Raw genomic sequence first — 17,511 nt, 5'->3', positions numbered from 1 at the left:
ACATATTCCCAATCTATGTATTCCCAATCTCCGTCTTGTAAAGATGTTGTACTGCCCTGCTTGTAAATACCTACGGAGACCACAGAACGCTTCAGATGAGATGCAGTGAGCTGATGCATGATGGCTAAAGACAAGGCAACAAAACCCCTGTTCGTGGTTCACAGCACATGGAGGTCTGCCTGGGACGAGAGATATTCCACAATTAGCCAGGTGAGCTTCAGCAAAGACATAAATGAGACAAAGGGAACTGGTTGACATGATAAGAGGAAATGGTTTCAAATTAAAAGAGATTGGATGTAAGGAAAAGTTTTTTACATGAAGGGTAAAGAGGCATTGAAACAGTTTGCCCAGAGAAGTGGTGGATGTCCCTTTCCTGGAGACACTCAAGGTCAGAATGGATGGGGCTCTGAGCACCTGATGGAGCTGTGGGTGTCCCTGTTTATCTTTAGGGAGTTGGACCAGATGACTTTGAAAGATTCTGACTCAAATGATTCTATGATTCCGTGATTCTACAACCTTAATGCTGATTGCAAGGTTTGTTTCTCGTAAAAAATAGGCTCGTAAAAGGTATCAGAACAGAAAAGGGCTCATCACCTTTTGAAGTCTGTTTAAAGGACAATTTTGCAAAAAAGGGAGAATCTCTTTCAGGAGAGAGCTGTGCTTCCACATCATTTTATTGCCCAATAAATTAAGTTGCTCATGTAAAAATGGGGCCAAATTTCTTACCTGGCACCCTGCTGCACTCAGAGGTGCATTGAGAATATTTCCAATAAGTAGAGCAGAAACTTCTTGCCCCTGATTTTCATAGCTTATGCTGGGCAAAGATATTAACAGTAGGAAAAAAAACAAACAAGAAAAATATGTAGTGAAATATGTTTCAAACCGGCCTGGTCAGACTTGTGCCAACACTGCATGGCATATTAACCAATACAAGTTATATTTCTCTAGTTTATTCCCAAAGAATTATGAGTGCCATAATAAAATTACCTTTGATGATAAAATGTGACTTTCCAAGGCATTGCACACTTTGACTTCTACTCACAAATGCCCAACGAGCACATGCTTAAAATTCAAATGTAAATATTCTACATCATTAGTACTGAAGATCCAGTTATTGAAACTATTGAGGTGTGAACACCAAAGTACCTCTATGGTACTGCCAAGGGGTGGCAGAGGTAACCACTCTTTCCAGCAGTAACTTTGGATTAATTTAATAGCATGTAACATTCATGCAGGATATATTCAGAAATATATAGGAAAATTGCCTAAGGAGACACCTCATTTTTTTATTATATCTGAATGCAAATAATGTGTGAAATTTTCAATTTCATCATGTAAGCATCGGGAAGTAAAGTACACAGGTTTATTTGTCTCTTTTATTTCTTAAACACAGCGTCACAAGTAAACTAGTGAAATCTTTCACAGTGATAGAGAGTGATTAAATAATAATGATACATAATGCGTAATGTAATTCAACAGAAGTCATTATCCATTTCCACAGTCTCTATTAGGTTTCCATATTTTACTGCTCTCCAGGATTATCTACTTACTATTTGTTAAAAGTGCAGGAACTGGAAGTAATACTATAGAAACAGCTCTTTTCTTAAGACTCACCTACTGAAATCAGAGATAAACCATGCTCCTTAATAAGTATTGAAAGTGGGTCCCGGTATGACATATATCAACACACAATTGGGCAGAGTGCCATGATGGAAAAGACAACGCAGTATATACTGACAGATCTGGGAAGCTCATGGCTATCTAACTTGTCCTGGAAATACATAAATCACTTCTCCTTGTGGCCAAAAAAAAAAAAAAATCAATTATAATATTATTATTTTTAAATCAAAATGGGAAGTTGTATCTCTGCTTGGAGCGAAGCACAGCTATCACTTCTTATTTCAGATTCTTCCTAATTTTTCAATATTGTTCATAGTTTGATTTCCCATGTACTGCTATGAGATTAAGTTATAGGTGATTCTCCCAGGGGAAATGCCCTTTTGCATCCCAAACGTACTTGCACAACTCTCAATTCATCAGTGTTACAAACTGATGGTAGAATTCCCCCATCTTGGTCAATATTGGACATATGCACAACTGAAAAGGCTGTTTAAATACTTCCTTTCTTTCATGCATAACATTTTCCTCTCCAGAGAAGCTACATTTGCCAGTTGCACAGAGGTTAGCCCTAGGGTTGCTCGTACATCATGTCGGCCTCTGCAGCCTGATTGCATTGCATCAGCATCACTGCTGCCTGGACAAGCATGGGAGTTTGTGTGCATAAAAGTTTACTACTCACACTTCCCTTTAGGAGAAAGCAGCAGTATTGGCCAATGTGAGAAAGTTATCTTGCTGACAGCTATCATATTCACTCTGCCAGTATTTTCCTCCAAAAACGCTTTGGATTGAAAACTTAGAGATTACAAGAGCCCTCCCTCATGTTATTGGGTGATGGCAGCCAGGTGCCACAGCGCGTTCTTCATTCTGGTTTTGGGCTAAATCTTATTAATCACAAAAGAGATTAAACAAAGGGACATCTGGCACAAGGATTTTGCCTTCAGATAAAGGTTTTAAGGTAAAAGTCCAACAGCAAACAGCCATGACTGCAGCAGCAAGCAGCATTTCCTTCACTGTAATAAATACGTAAATAGAATCGCAAGTGTTTTGAATAAGTAATTGTTTCCCTCCAGAAAAGAGAGAACAGAATGCGTTACTCTCATTAATGTTTAAACAATCCCAGGAACTCGGTGAGCAAATAATAATTGTACCTGCTATCGAAACCTGATGTACACAGTGCCTTGTTTAGAACGTAAAAAATGCATATGCATTTGGCATAATCAGGCTCCGGATGTCACTTCAACGCACCTTTTAATATCATTTAGTCTTTCGTCGGGGAATAGGAAGGCTGCGACAAAAGTTGTTTCCGTTCATTTTGATCACTTCTGTTTTCTTTGCAAAAGGTAACGTGAAAACGTGCCCCAGGGTCCGCCCCATCCCAGCGAAGCACGGTGTGAGCGATTCGGGACGAGGAGGATCTGTCTGCAGTACGTGAGTGCCCCCCATAGGCTATTCCTCAAATCATGGTTTAAGCGTAAAGCCGAAAATCCTTCGGGGGAAAGGAGCCTGAAACCTTAAAAACAAACAGCACTCCCAATAGACGTAGAGCTCACAAAGAATAGAAACGGCGATCGACGTCGTGCCCATCGGTCTTTAGGTTGCAGTGGTTTATTTTATGAGAGCTGTGTATATGGGGAGGTCCAGGAGATGCGAGTGCTCGATGTAAATGATTTTAAATAGGCAATTTAAATTGATAAATCGCCTGGGTAACGTGTGTTTTTTAAAAGCAGAATATTACTTTTCCAACGGAATTAACAGAAATAGAAACTATAGCTGGAGATTGTAACTTGCAGTGACTTCGTTCTCAAATGATAGACCTGACGTTATACACTATTAGAAAAGATAAAAGTAGTCAGTTGGGGTGCATAGTTAAAGAACAGGAATGTAAAGTTATGCAAAGTCTGTCTTTTTATCGTTGGCAGGACACTAAAATAGATTGTCCCTTTGCCTTCTCTCTGTTGTTGCAGTAAACACTGCACTTCACTGCTAATGAAAGTTCATGCATATAACCTCTGAGGTGTCAAATACCCACTGAGCTGATGGAATTAACGTTACTCTTCAGGCAGCACCCGCATACATTGGAAAACATGTGCTGCCTCTTAAAGGGAGGATGGAAAAAAGGGTAGTTTTTTGGACACCAGACTTTTCTGAATCCATGTTGTGCTGCAAATGCTGTGGGATGGGACATCCTGCAGTACAATACATATAAATGTGCTTATGGATCACCTTACATCTGCATAAGTGTGTTTATGGAGAACAAGGAAAGAAGGTGGATGAGTGGCAAAAGGGATAATGGAAAGTGCTGGGACAAAAATAATCTGTGATATAAAAAAAAACGTTCAAGGGGTGTAGTTACATTACAGCATGCTTCACAACAGAACAGAAAGCCTCTGAGGGGTTAACTCCCCCAGGCTTCTTCTGCTAATGTTGTTAGAGAACCACAGCGTTTACTCTTTAGTGTCAGTTGATGGAATAACAATGAAACTCAAAAATTGCTACATGGAGGAAAGGGAGAACTAGAAATGAGAAAACACAGTGAGTGATGTTGAATGAAACAGTAAGATACTGAAAATTCAAATTCACCCTCTAAGCAAAGATCACATTTGTCTTTATATATCCCCTTATTCCCTATAGCAGAGCAGGTAGAAAAGCTGTCTGTGTGAACACACAGATGGGAACAGTGTGGCTCTGGGTATTACATTCAGTGTGTCCTCAAAATGAGGCACTAGAATAGGTTGCCCAGAGAGGTGGTGGACATCCTATCCCTGGAGACATCCAAGGTAAGGCTGGACTGGGCTCTGAGCACCTGATGGAGCTGTAGGGTTCCCTGTTAATTACAAGGCAGTTGGACCAAATGACCTTTAAGGATCCCTTTCAACTCAAATTATTCTAAACTGCAGAATGACTCTTTCCATAAAATTGTTTTGACTTTCCCCGGTTTGAAGTTCAACTCATTTCTGTTCTTAACCAGAGATGAGGACACATGCAGTGGTAGTGGAGAAAAAGGAGAAAGCTTCAGGGATGAAAGTCCTTCGTGATAAACTGATGCCTTGTTGGAGTGATACTGGTTCATTCAGGTCCTCACTTCATTAAACTGAGAAGTTCTCTATGGCTCTACATGTCTAGCTCAAGAGAAAGCAGCAGTAGGCTGTGCTCTCAGACAGAAGTAGACACCAAGTATTAGACAATGTCTAACATCAAGTGTGTGTGAAAAGTAGCTTCAAGGGCTTTGAAATTTTTGTTCAATGCTGGAACAGTATCAAAGGATGGCAGAGGTGTGTACCTGTGGCTGTGAGGGTTCTGGCATGAGGTGCTACGATTGCACTTATAGGTCTTCTCCTGAGGTTCTGAATATGGCCCTGTTGATCTGCAGTCTTTTTTCCCCAATAACAACATGACAACTCCTCTCTCCAAGAGCAGGAATAATGGGGCTCAGTTGCTCTTCTTACCCAGGGAGGTGATAGAGTTACAGTCTCTGGATTTTTCTAAGAAATGTGGATACATGGCACGAAAGGATATGGCTTAGTGGACATGGTGAGGATGGGCTGATGGTTGGACTTGGTGATCTTAGTGGTGTTTTCCAATCTTAACTATTCTATGATTCTCCATTCAGAAAGCTTTCAATGATTCCTGTCAGAGAAGTCTTAAAAGACAAAATTGCAGCAGGATGAGAGAGAAAGCATATTCATAGTGGATAAATGTTTAGCAGATAAGAAACAAAGGATTGCTGGAAATGTTGATTTTCTCAGTAGAGAACCTGGAAGTCATGACTGGAGTCCCAGTAGAGTCTGAATATTGCTGCAATATCCTGTACAAGTCAGGAAGACAACACACTGCAGTTTACACTTTGTCAGAATACCTGCAGAAGCTTTGTATGCAGCAGTAACCCTGTGTTCTTCCTCTGAATAAGAATACAAGAGTTTAAAGAAGACTGAGTAAATTGTACAGGAAGCGAGAAAATGTAGAAATGGCAACTCAAGAAAAGAACAGAAAAGAGAAACTTGCTAGCAGCTGGAGGAGGTGGGAATTTGGAGTTCTAGTGAAATCCTACTTCAGTTTATGTTCCATTCAAAAACAGGGAGGGAAAGGCAGGAATCACTTATCTGACAGAAATAGGAGGTAAATAACAAGTGACCCACAGGGAGATTATTGAATGAAGCTGTCCTGCAGCTTTCAAAACAAGGACTCATTTACTAGTTGATCAGTGGGGCCTTTCCTTTCTAGCAACATGCATCCCCAGGCTGGCGCTTGGCCAATACTTTAAGATGATGAAAATAAAATTACAATAACAGATTCCCCCCATCAGCTTGTACTGCTCATTATTTCTTAGGGGTACGTGTGCCTGCAAAAAGGAGTAACAGACGCCAGTGATTTATTTATGTCTTCTCTCTAAGTAAACAAAAGCGTCTCTGCAAAGTCATAAACCAAGAAGGAGGCAAAACCACTTAGCTAACGCACATATTAAATGCACTTTGATGGAAAGGTTTTCTCTCTGAAAAATCTACAAGCCTAACACTACGGCAGGACAAACAAAAGGATTATTTGAAATGGAGGCAAGAGGATCATGTAGTACCCTATGGCAATCCATCTGGGGAAGATTTCAAGAATATCCAGCATTTTCTTTAATATAGTCTGTCCCAAAGGCAAAACTATTTGCTTTTCACAAGCATTTTTATGAGCTACATCTTAAAAGTAATCACTGGCAGAGATAATTTATTATTAGCCAGAGAGGATATTGAAAGGCAGGGGAGCCATTAATCATCTATGCAGATATGGGTGAGATCCTGGCCCTATGGAAGTCAATAGCAAAATTCCCATTGACATCTGAGAAGCTGGGCTATTAGTCTGTGTGCTTGTGGTTTAAGTGTTCCCTCTAACTCCCAGGTCAAGTTTCTTGTTTGCATAATACTGCTGATTTACAGAGAGCAGCTTTCACTTTTGCGTAGGAAATATCTTCACGTGGCTGAAATGAAGGCTTTTCCGCAAGTGTTTCGCTGCTTCTAGCTTTAAGAACTGGAATTGTTTCTGCATTACAAGGTCCAGGTACGCTGTGAAAGTTCACATCTAGAGTTATGGTTGCTTTTTGTAATGAATTGTAAAGAGGCTGCAGTTCAGATCTAGCTGGTGAGACACTGCAGGCTGTCTTCCCAGCAAACCCGTCTGCATTTAACTCTGTTTTCCCCAGAAGTCAGCAACAGACCTGTCAGCTATTACAAACCAGCAGTGAGTCCCATAAACAATTTCAGAAATACCCATCCTCAATATACTAACATACAGTCACATGTGCCCTTCAAAACTATCCAGTCTTTTCACATGAAGTGGGTACATGAGCCCCAAGAGTTAACTCTGCAGCAAAAAGCAGGAAGCCAGAAAAGAATGTAGAGTTTTAAGGAAGCTTTTCCCTTTTCTGTTGTAGACAACATGTTTCAGAGCAGATCACTCAGTGACATTATGCCACTTTGATGTCATGATCAACACACTCTCACTTTTGCTCGGTATTTGGTTTCTTTGTGAAGTGTGTTGCTGGTGCTTCATACAGCTCCATCTCCTCTGCAGCCATAAGGGATGAGATCAAATTACTTCTACCTGCTTGTAGACAAAGTGCTCCAGAGACATCATTTTTAGCCTCAGCCCAGGGGAACAGAAGTGATTAAACAATTGCTGCTTAAAAATAGCATCGCACATCAGCACCGGTCCATGGCGAAGTCAGTTGCAAACTATCAGCAGCAAAGATGTTTGTTTTTACCCTCTTCTGGGCTGCCATGGCAGCAAAATATTCCCTTCCTCTGAATTGATTTGTTCTGAAAGCCCAGGTATATTTGTTTTCCCGAGCAAATCCGTATGATTAATAATAGTAGGTGAGAGTTATTTTGTGTGCTTTCTTTTAATGAATAAAAGCCAGAGCATAGAGAGGTTTGTGTTCAAACAAGGCTTGAGCAAAATTATTTGAGGGATTTTGGCTTTTCATACGTCTTTTGTTTGGTGTTCAGGATTCAGACCCATCATACCATGCTCCAAATCCTCACGGGGGAATAGAGGATTCTGACCCTTGTGATGGATTAAATCGTTCCATCAAGGATATTGGGAACTATAACTTCTAGCTCAGAAGCACAGGGCTGATACGAGGAATGATACCCTTATATATAAAATTGTTTTCGTGTATATTCAAAACAAGCTGAAAAGGCTGATCTCTCTTAATTAAATCATGAATAAAGATGAGATTTCTTTCCTTCAAAGCACAGCCTGCTGCCTAAGCTCTGACTGTGCGTCCTGGGCAGTTTGATCCTCCAGGTTCAGCTTGCTGAACCCTGTTGTCAGCAGCCTGAAGGATATGCTCCAAGTGCAAGATCTGGTCTGGTGCATAGAGAACAAGATCTATTTAACAAAACCCTGGCAGCCTAGGGCCTTCTATTCACATTCAAGAGACACACTGGACTCCTTCCCAGGGCTGCGGCATGTCAGCCCTGGCATTCAGCACTAAGAGCTTGCTTCCTGGGTCCTCATTAGTGCATCGAGAAGGAGCATCTGCTCCTCTCCAAGGAAATGGATAGCACAAGGTCAAACCCTCAGAGAGGCAGCCCCACTGCATTTTCCCATAGAGCATCCATGGAGCTGGGATAGCCAATGTGGCTCAGCACCAAAACCCACAAGGAGCTCTCCCAGACTTTGGTGATTTTTGGCACACCCTGTTCTTACCTTGTTGTCCCACGTATGAGCTGTGTTCTGTCTGTCGCCTGTCACACTGTGGCTGGCCACACATCCATCCCAAATTTTGGAGAGGAGATGCTCCTGATTAGGGAGCATATGTTGTGCAGTACAGAAGGCAGCCAGCTCAAACAGAGGTGGGGGGAGAAGGCAGGGAAGAAGTGGGGTGATGATCCAGGAAATATGATCTGTACTCTTCCTGCAGAGAAGCATCAGATGCAAAATGCAGCTTAATTATTGATATTTGAGGCAGAAGTAAACTGCCTTCCTAATTTTACAGAGCACTAATGAAAGGCATGCAATCCACTGAGGATGAGCAAAGATGGAGCTGGGACATCAGCATTAGGGTAATGTAAGGGGGTGGGGCAGTGCATATGGGGGCATCCAGTGGATGTAGTGTCATCAAACATTACCTTGCGTTGCCCGATTTGTTTACAAGTTCCTCCAAGAGAGGCACAAATAACATGAGAAGTAGGTGTTTCTGGATAAAATGTGGCTCTACAAAGTGCCTGCAGAGCGTAAGGACAATGAAATAGTACATTCCTCTGTCTTTTCCATGTAGCGCACAACAGACTTTTTCATATTACCGAATATCAATACCCCATAAGGGCACCAAACAGGCAGTATTCATGCTGACTTCCAATTGTCTCAGAAGACAGAGCTTATCGTGCTGGCTGGTAGCAAGAGGGTTTGCGAGCTTGCCAGAAGCTATAAATGCTGGCACCTGAGCAAGAGCACCAGGACAGATTGAAGAAGAAGATACGATGACAACCTGAAGAAAAGGACTGAATAAGGAACGTACATCTCTGTTTGAAGTGGGAGTGTGCACGGTGCATGAGGAATAGGCACAGTTCTGAATTCAGGCTGCTAAATATGTGCTCTGCTGCTCGCTATGCCAATTTCAGGTGTCTTAAAAAATGCCGTGGCCTGACTTAGTGTATGTGTGTGAAGTGTGGATATACATCCATATAAGTACAATGTATGGTAGAAGTGAAGGCAAGGAGCGAGGCATTAGCTAAACGTGGTATTACATGAAACTGAAATAGTGAACATCAGGAAACCAAGGTCATATTTTATGCATGTATTCTTTAAACTCAGACCAGATTTACTGACTTAATTCAGAGTTACTTTCTGTCCTTTACTGTTCTTGAGTTAGAAGTCCTGCAAACTAACAGATTATGTAATGGTTTTATTTTCACGTGAACAGAATCACTTTACTCTGAATTCCCCATTTCACCTCACTCTCAGAACAATATACACACCATTGTGATATTTTCCACATTAAGCTGCATTTGTTAGGCCAATCCAGGACATTCACTGTTGGCAGCATAGAACACAAATGTCAAGTAAGCTTTCAAAGTAATCAACCATTTATCATTTATTTATGCCTCCTTTTTATATCTAACTTAACGTTTAGACATCAAGTTAAAAAAAATCTTTGACTTTACTATTACATTTTAATCTGCATAATTATATTGTGTGGATCTGTTTAGTTTGATATACAAAACTCTTTGTGATGGCGAGTATCTCAGATAATGTTTCAGCTTCTAGTACATCTCTGTCCCATATTTCACTGAAGGGAGTGGAAAAAGTCAATTTGTGTAATACAGTGCTTTTTACATTTTGGAATTCATAACCCTCATAGGACAATAGCATAAATGATGCATCATCACGTTATGCATCATCTGCTGCTCATACCTGACAATGAATGAAAAGCAGCTTTCCTGCATAATGCCTTCACACAGCCAGGCTGGAGGGCTCTATGCCCCAGGCAAATCTCCATTTTTCCCAGTCACCCATAAACAGCTGCTGTATGTTTTACAAGAACTGATCTCAAGACCTTAGAGTTCACCCTTTCCCTGCTATCCACGTTACTCCTTATTTCCAGCTGCATGGCTATTGCTGCTGAATGTTATCTGAGCAGTGGAAAAACATCGGTTTTGAGCTCTTCCTCTCTTAATTCTTCTTGACCTTTCCTACCTACCCCAGTTTCTGTTGCTTCCCTGCAGGACTAGCAGAGGCTATCAGCTTCCCTGTTACCAGCAAGGAAGGATGTAAAGGTTTGCCACCCACCCAACATTATCAGGCAAACAAAGCTGCTCCTTGTCAGCAGTTCTTTGTCAGGAACCATCAGCGTTCAGCATTTGTCTGAGACTTTGTCTACCCAACAGAATAGTTGTAAGACCAGTAAGAATGATTTTCTCTATGGGTTGGCAAGTGCTGACAACAGAGGAATTGAATGAAATTCAGAAATTTTGAAGTTAGAACATGTCTAGAGAGAAAACAAAATCTTGGTGCTCTTACAGGTTAAACGAAAGAAGAAAAATATAAGATCCTGGAGGACAATACTTAAAATAAATACCTAGGAATACTGGGTATTAGAGAGTTATTTGGTGATGGGGAAGGAAACTTATTAGATATGAGTTCCAGTAATAGCTTTCTATGGCAACCACAGAAATATGAGGTCTGGACAAAAGGAAAAAGGAGAGACTTCTTTTGACTCTATGGATGAAGCCAACAATTTTTACTTGAATAAGGCTGGAGAAATTTATCAAAAGCCTTTATTCATAATATGCTCAGCAAGGGAATATGAAAATATCTTCCAACGTAATAAGCAGGTGTCTTATTCTGCCCAGTATTCGCTCGTCTCCCACCTAATGATGGTGAAGAAAAAAATCATTTAATTATTAGTTTTGCTTCTCAGCTGAATAAAAATAGGCTTACTGAGAGGGATTTGCATGTTGGGTCCCGTTAGGATGTCAGAACACACCTTTACAATAGCACACAGACGGCATTAGATGAGAAGATTAAAATGTGCACGATTTTCGAGATAGAATTAGACTATTCTGATTTTTAATTACAAAAATATAGGCATACTTAGCAAAACCATGGGTTTTTTTTTCTTTAGCAGATGAAACAATTAAGTATGCAAACAGAATGGATCCAGAAGAGAAAGAAAAATCTCACATCTCACCCAAATTAGGCAAGAGGAGTGTTGGTGTTGTAAAGCACACAAGATGCTAAAATAATAGCTCTGTTTTGAATGGAATTTTATATTCAAGGATATATTTTGTTTATTTTTTGTACTTCTTACAGACAACGCTTACCTAGTTTGGGTCTAATGATTCCTAGTTTGCTTGGAATAAACATCAGATAATTTTCTCCCTTTTGTGTTTAAACTTTCAGAGGAATTGATTCTAGGTGCGAATAGGAAAGCAAGTAAAGCAAATCCTGAGACCAAAGCTCAGCGTGCAGCTTTGCACTGATTGCTTATAGCTCAGATGTGCAAACTTTAAATCTTTGCCTAGAGACAAAGATTGTATCCCAAACAGTTGCCACTCATTCCATCCTGTCTGATTTCTCCTTATTGTACCCTATGCTATGGTTAGCATCTTCATCAGGTGGTCTTGAGATACCACTAATAATAGACAGGAATACTGACAGTAATAATGAACAGCAATGTACAGGAAAGAACAAGGTGTTTCCCTTTTCTCCTTACATATGAATCTGTGCTGTAGCCAGAAGCACCAAAGGCTTCGGTTTCCCCATGCATATGTACCTGTCTCAGCTGAAAGGTAACACTATCAAAGATTTATGCATTGCAATTATAAAGTATTATTTTAGATGTTTCTCTAGCATTACAACATTTCTGCCAAAATCCAAAGTTTCATAAAAAAGCACTCAAAATATAAACCTTGAAATGCAGTTTTAATAGTGCTCTCAGCTTGGCAGCAGCTCAGCAATACGCTCCATTCCTATACCCGGAAAAGCAATAATGTATGTGCAAGCCTATGGGTTGGGGAAGACGAGCAGGAAGCACCTACACAAAAATACTCATTTCTGCATTCTGCCCATCATGAATGCCATCAAGACCATCCCATTTGTATTATATGTAGTATAGTGGTATATATCTATATATATCATTTTGGTATATTTGTTTGGGCATGACTGGCTAAAAATTACTGGATCTAGAATTGTATTGGTCAAGGGAAGAACTGTGAGTTTGTGTGTTGGCAAAAGTGGTTTAGTTTGAAGTTAAACTATTGCCTCTGCATGGGAGTTGGGGTCAATTTCCAGCAACTGAGAAATACCAGGCAAAGAAATGTTACTACAGTCAAATCTCTCTCCTCCCCTAAACGCCTCAATGTCTATATGCAAGCATACACACAAATACATAGATATAAACAAAGAAAAATAAATGTAATGTTTATTCAATCACAGGTCCTCGTATCTTTATAGTGTTTACTTTGTGTTGCAGAATATATTCTGCCAGCAGTTATTCAATTTGTGCAGAAATAATAGACGTACCTTGCTCTAGCCAAGTATTCATGAAGAAAACAAGTCTCCCAGACATCTCAAAATGCTGTCTTTGTTTTATATGTTTCCCTTATTGTGGTGTTCTCCTTCATCTCTGCTATGCTCTGTTAGCCAGAGTTATTTTCATATATGTCTGATAAATATTTATACTACAGGCAGTAGGAAGTATAGGATCAAGGTATGGAATCAGAGCTTCTTTATACCAGCAGAGAGCCCTGAAAGTTAAACTTAGAAAATCATGTTCCTCCCCACTCCTAATCCTCTGGCAAGTACAAGCAGAGATTGGATTCAACAGGGGACCTGGAGGGCACAGGGGAAAGAGAGTTCACAGCTCCTTAGGGCAGCTCTAGAAACCACTATTTTGGACTAATGCTCTTACACTGTAGATGAGTCAGTCGTACCTCATCATTCAGCACTCAAGAGCACTTACAGATCATATGTGTTTGCATGTAAAACCAGTTTCTCAGAATTTCATTCTGCTCCTACATAACGACTTCTCTGCCCACTGTTGTATAAAATTAACTTCAAGGTGAGAGCTTAAACTGTGTGCATCAGCTCAAAAAGAACATCCCCCACCCCCCAAAGTCATCAGCAAGAAAATATTGTAAGAGATTATGCTGCAGAAAAATAGTAGCTGCTGCTCTTTCCATCCCATCTCTGATGCAATCTTGTCTTGGCTCATGTAGCTCAAATTTGTTTAAAGGAATATAAGGAAATAAGATTATATTAGAGATATGTGGTCATGATTCAAGTTAGTCCTTTGTCGTTGCTCTGTGAGAGAACCAGAAAGTGTTAACAAATTATTACCTCATTAGCATGGATTCAATTTTATTGATATATTTCCAATTAATGCAAGGTCTTTCTTCTACAGACCTTTTAGATGGCATCCATTAACAGTAACAACAAAATCTTGCAAGGCTGAATTTCGGGACTATCCACAAACAATGGGATTCTGTTGGTAGAATAATGTTGAAGTAGAAAAAGGAACCCATGAGCACTCATTTATTTTTAGTGCTTTTCTGGAGAGTATGAGGATGTGCAAATGGAGAAAGTAGGCTTGGTAATGGTGATTTTGAAATGCTGCAACAGTAGATTTATAGAATTATAGAAGTCTGTACTGAGCAATGACAAATACAGCTCTCTACATAAAACGCTGTTAGTTTGTCTTGTCAGTCTGCTGATGCCTGTATACTACTGCATTTGGCACGAAGGGAAAATGTGGGTGTCTTGCTGGGATAATAGTACCACAAGTGAATATTCTAGCAATTTTAGAATGATCATTTTTCTTCCTTTTCACTTTAAAGTTCGTATGTTTCTTTGAATTTCTTCAAAGCTGACTGTTAGGACAGTAAGGTTTTTAATTTACTATCATTTCCATCCTTTCCTTACTCCCTCTCTTGCTTTTCATGTCCATTATCTGGAGACTTCAGGATATTTTCTTTTACCATTCCCTTCTGTCTGTAGATTTTAGAAGAAACTCTCCTTACTATCTAAGTTAGTACCTTCCAACACAGAAGTAAGCATTTGGTTTTATATCGAGTTTATTTCAAATAAACACCAGCGACTTTTCATAAAACTCAAGATTTGCAGTGGAATATTGGGATGTTTTACATGCATTTTCTTTGAAAGCTTTAACAGCATTAAGAAAAACTCCAGATTGAGAACCATCCTGTGCACACACATATTGCTTCTTTAGTTTTGGTTTTAAAAGTCTTTCTATTTTTACCCAAAATCTTAATTCAGAATTTGGCAGCTGTTATAAAATAAGTAGTTTGCGCATTTTTCTTTTCCCTTCATTTTGTATGAAATTGAGAACTGTGGGTTTAGACCATTAAGTGATGATATCTGCTACATGAAAACTACAAATATTCGGAAGTTTCCAAAACAAACAACTCCAAACCTAAAAATTAGCTTAAAAACTCAGAAATCAGCCTGAGGGAAGCTCAAGGAAATGAATAAAAATATCCAGAAGGAATTAGAATCAACACTGGAGAGACAGTAATTGGGTTGACTTTAGGCTAACTAATTCACACTGAAAGTATCTCTGATGATTTTTTTTTTCCACTGCACTGTCAGACTTGCCTTCAAACAATCTCATTCTTGGCACTCCTGGAGGGTTTCCACTTACACTGAATATTTTCTACTTTGCTTTTTCTCCTTGCCATAAAGCACATATATATATACAAATATGTATGTGTATATGTATATATTGAATATATTATCTCTAGATTTATGTGGAAAAGATCCTTTAAATGACACATACCGGAAGCAAACTGTTGCAAGCCAGGACAGCAATGACTGCCTGAGGTTGGCAAGCTGCAGTTCAGTGCTCATATGTGATGTTTCCTTGTCCAGCTGTGTGGCATGGGAGCTAAAATCCCCCCTTCCAATACAGTGCTAACGCTTCATTCTGCATCATTAAAAGATAATTTACAATATCTCGGTTTTTTAACAGGAAGAATGCACACTGGAGCAGTGTGGCTAAATTAGGAACATTGAGTCCAAGGTAACACAAAAATAAATCTTTTTTCTTTTTTTTCCTTTTTTTTTTTTTTTTTTTTTTCAGTGATGTAATTTAAAGTCTACACTGAAATAACTGAAAATAAGCATTTTTCACTTGAACTCAGAAATTCTTCCTAACTGAATTGTTCAAGGAGACCCCATATTTTTACACAGTAACACGCAGAGAGAGCTTTCTTTCCCTTTGAACAAAATAAGACTTTTCCTCGCTGTATTAACTACTAGATATCCATACGGTCAGCACAAATTACCGGGATGATTCTGTCAAAGAGAAATGTGTTTGCAGTCAGCAGTCTCTTCTCCTCAGATGTTAGTGTTCGTATCAAGAAAGTAAACAAAATTATAAATTAGGCTGAGTGGGAAAATAGCAGCAAAATATCTTTACTTTGGTAGTTACGCACAAGCTCACTTTCCTGGGAAAATTACTGGGCTCTTTGTGTAGTTTTAGCATAGTGTATGGGAAATCACAGCCTGAACCTCTGATTAATCAGCTGAGGCAAGTGCTGGGTCAGCTATGGGAGCACAGGTGGGAGTAATCTGTGCTTCCCAGTGGAGACTGCCCCAGCTTCTTCAGCCAAAGCATTGATATTGGTGAGTTTTCCTTTGCATATAATCTTTGAATATTTACCATCATCTTTGTTAACGTCTTTGTATTAGCCACCCCTTACACATGGCTAGAAGACCTGATGCTAAATATATACAAATTTAGATGATATCTTCTGGATCTTCTCACAATATTAACAGAAAAAGCTTGTTGACAGCTTTAAATTGAAAACAAGTTTTGATCAGGTTGGTCAAACTAATGTGAGTGTGAGAAATTAGAGGCAGAAAAGGGATTTGCACCCCAGTTTCTGTAGCATGTTGCTGTTCCAGAAAGCAGTGAGGAGGGGTCACTCTGTAGGACATCTGGAAACCTGGAGAACAGAAAGAGGCAACACTGACAAAAAAATGACCTGAGATTTTTCCTTTACAATGAAAGATGTTTGTTCTCTAGATAGGCTCATGAAGCTACAACTTACAGTTTGCACACTTGGGTTTCCTAAAATATGTTCATCTGAACTTCCATCTATTCAAACTACTACATTTCTTCCTGTAAAGCAATATTGTACCTATGCAGAACAATACACTTTGGCCTCTAGATTGCTTCAGAATGATTATGAGCCAGTATTTCTACTCCTAAGGTCTATGGGAGCCAGAATGTCTATCAGCACAGTTGATGCTATGATTGCAAAAGAACAAAAAGAACCAGAAAGCACTGCTTAAAAGCAGTACAGTTACCAGTAAAAGTAAACATATCCATTTTAATTTGTTTTCTCATATTCTTTTGAGATGTATAGTGAGATATATAATACAATCTCCAGTAATAACAGCAGATGAAAGGTTAAAAAAAAAAGTGGTATGACATCACCTGTAATTACATCTTCAATTTTGATTGAATCATAGAGTGCGTAACACAAACACAGGGTTATACTGAGCAAAAAGACAAACTATAAAAGAAGAGAGAACTCCAGATACATTTGTTGGTGTATTTGGATGGATAGGAAATAATAAGATGCCCTCTCTTTGACCAAAGTGATAAAAGGAAGCATAAATAAAACCATATGTGCTGTATATTACTTATCAGGAGGTAAACTCTGAGGTTGTATAAACTTCCCTAACGTAAATAAGGATAAAACAGTCAATAAAACTGAAAGCTTTCACCTTTCAAACACATAAGAAAACATAAAATTGTACTTCCTCATTCCTACCTTCCTCCCACATTATTAATCTCTGGAACTCAACGTTAGTCATTAAAAATAAGGCTTTGTGTAGATAACAAGTCAGACGTGTCATGGTGACTTTATAAGAAGCTCACATCTCATTAAATTAGTCCACCACATATTAGAGCTAGGAAAAAGAAATCTCTGTGCAGCATCATTGTTCCTTCTGAGGAGCCCTTGCATCTTTCTGGCAAGTGTTAGAAAGAAAATTCCTCCTTTTTTGTACAGTGTAAGGTCCATAGTGAGATAAAGGCATATCTTGACTACAAAACATCTTCACAAAAGTGGATTTGATTTTTTTTCTTCTCCATCCAGAATATTTAGCAACGTTGGACAGGATACCTGAGATCCTATGAATAATTTCCTATTTCTTGGAATTAAGATCTTAGGTTCCAAAAGCTATTCTAGTGTTAAGTACTCAAGAAATTCAAATGGTTACAGAAAAGATATAGCTGAGATTTTATTTTGTATTTTCCTATAGATTGTTAGTTCTAGCCTGCCTTACCCTAATGTTTTTTATGTTCTTCTTCTTTTTTTCTGCTGATGTCAGGGAAAATATTTTTCATTTAAACCAGCTTTCCTCGTGAACAAC

The sequence above is a fragment of the Excalfactoria chinensis genome, chromosome 7, assembly GCF_039878825.1.
Source record: "Excalfactoria chinensis isolate bCotChi1 chromosome 7, bCotChi1.hap2, whole genome shotgun sequence".
NCBI classification, from domain to species: domain Eukaryota; kingdom Metazoa; phylum Chordata; class Aves; order Galliformes; family Phasianidae; genus Excalfactoria; species Excalfactoria chinensis.
The sequence above is the reverse complement of the archived record's forward strand: the minus strand, read 5'-3'. Positions refer to the sequence as shown.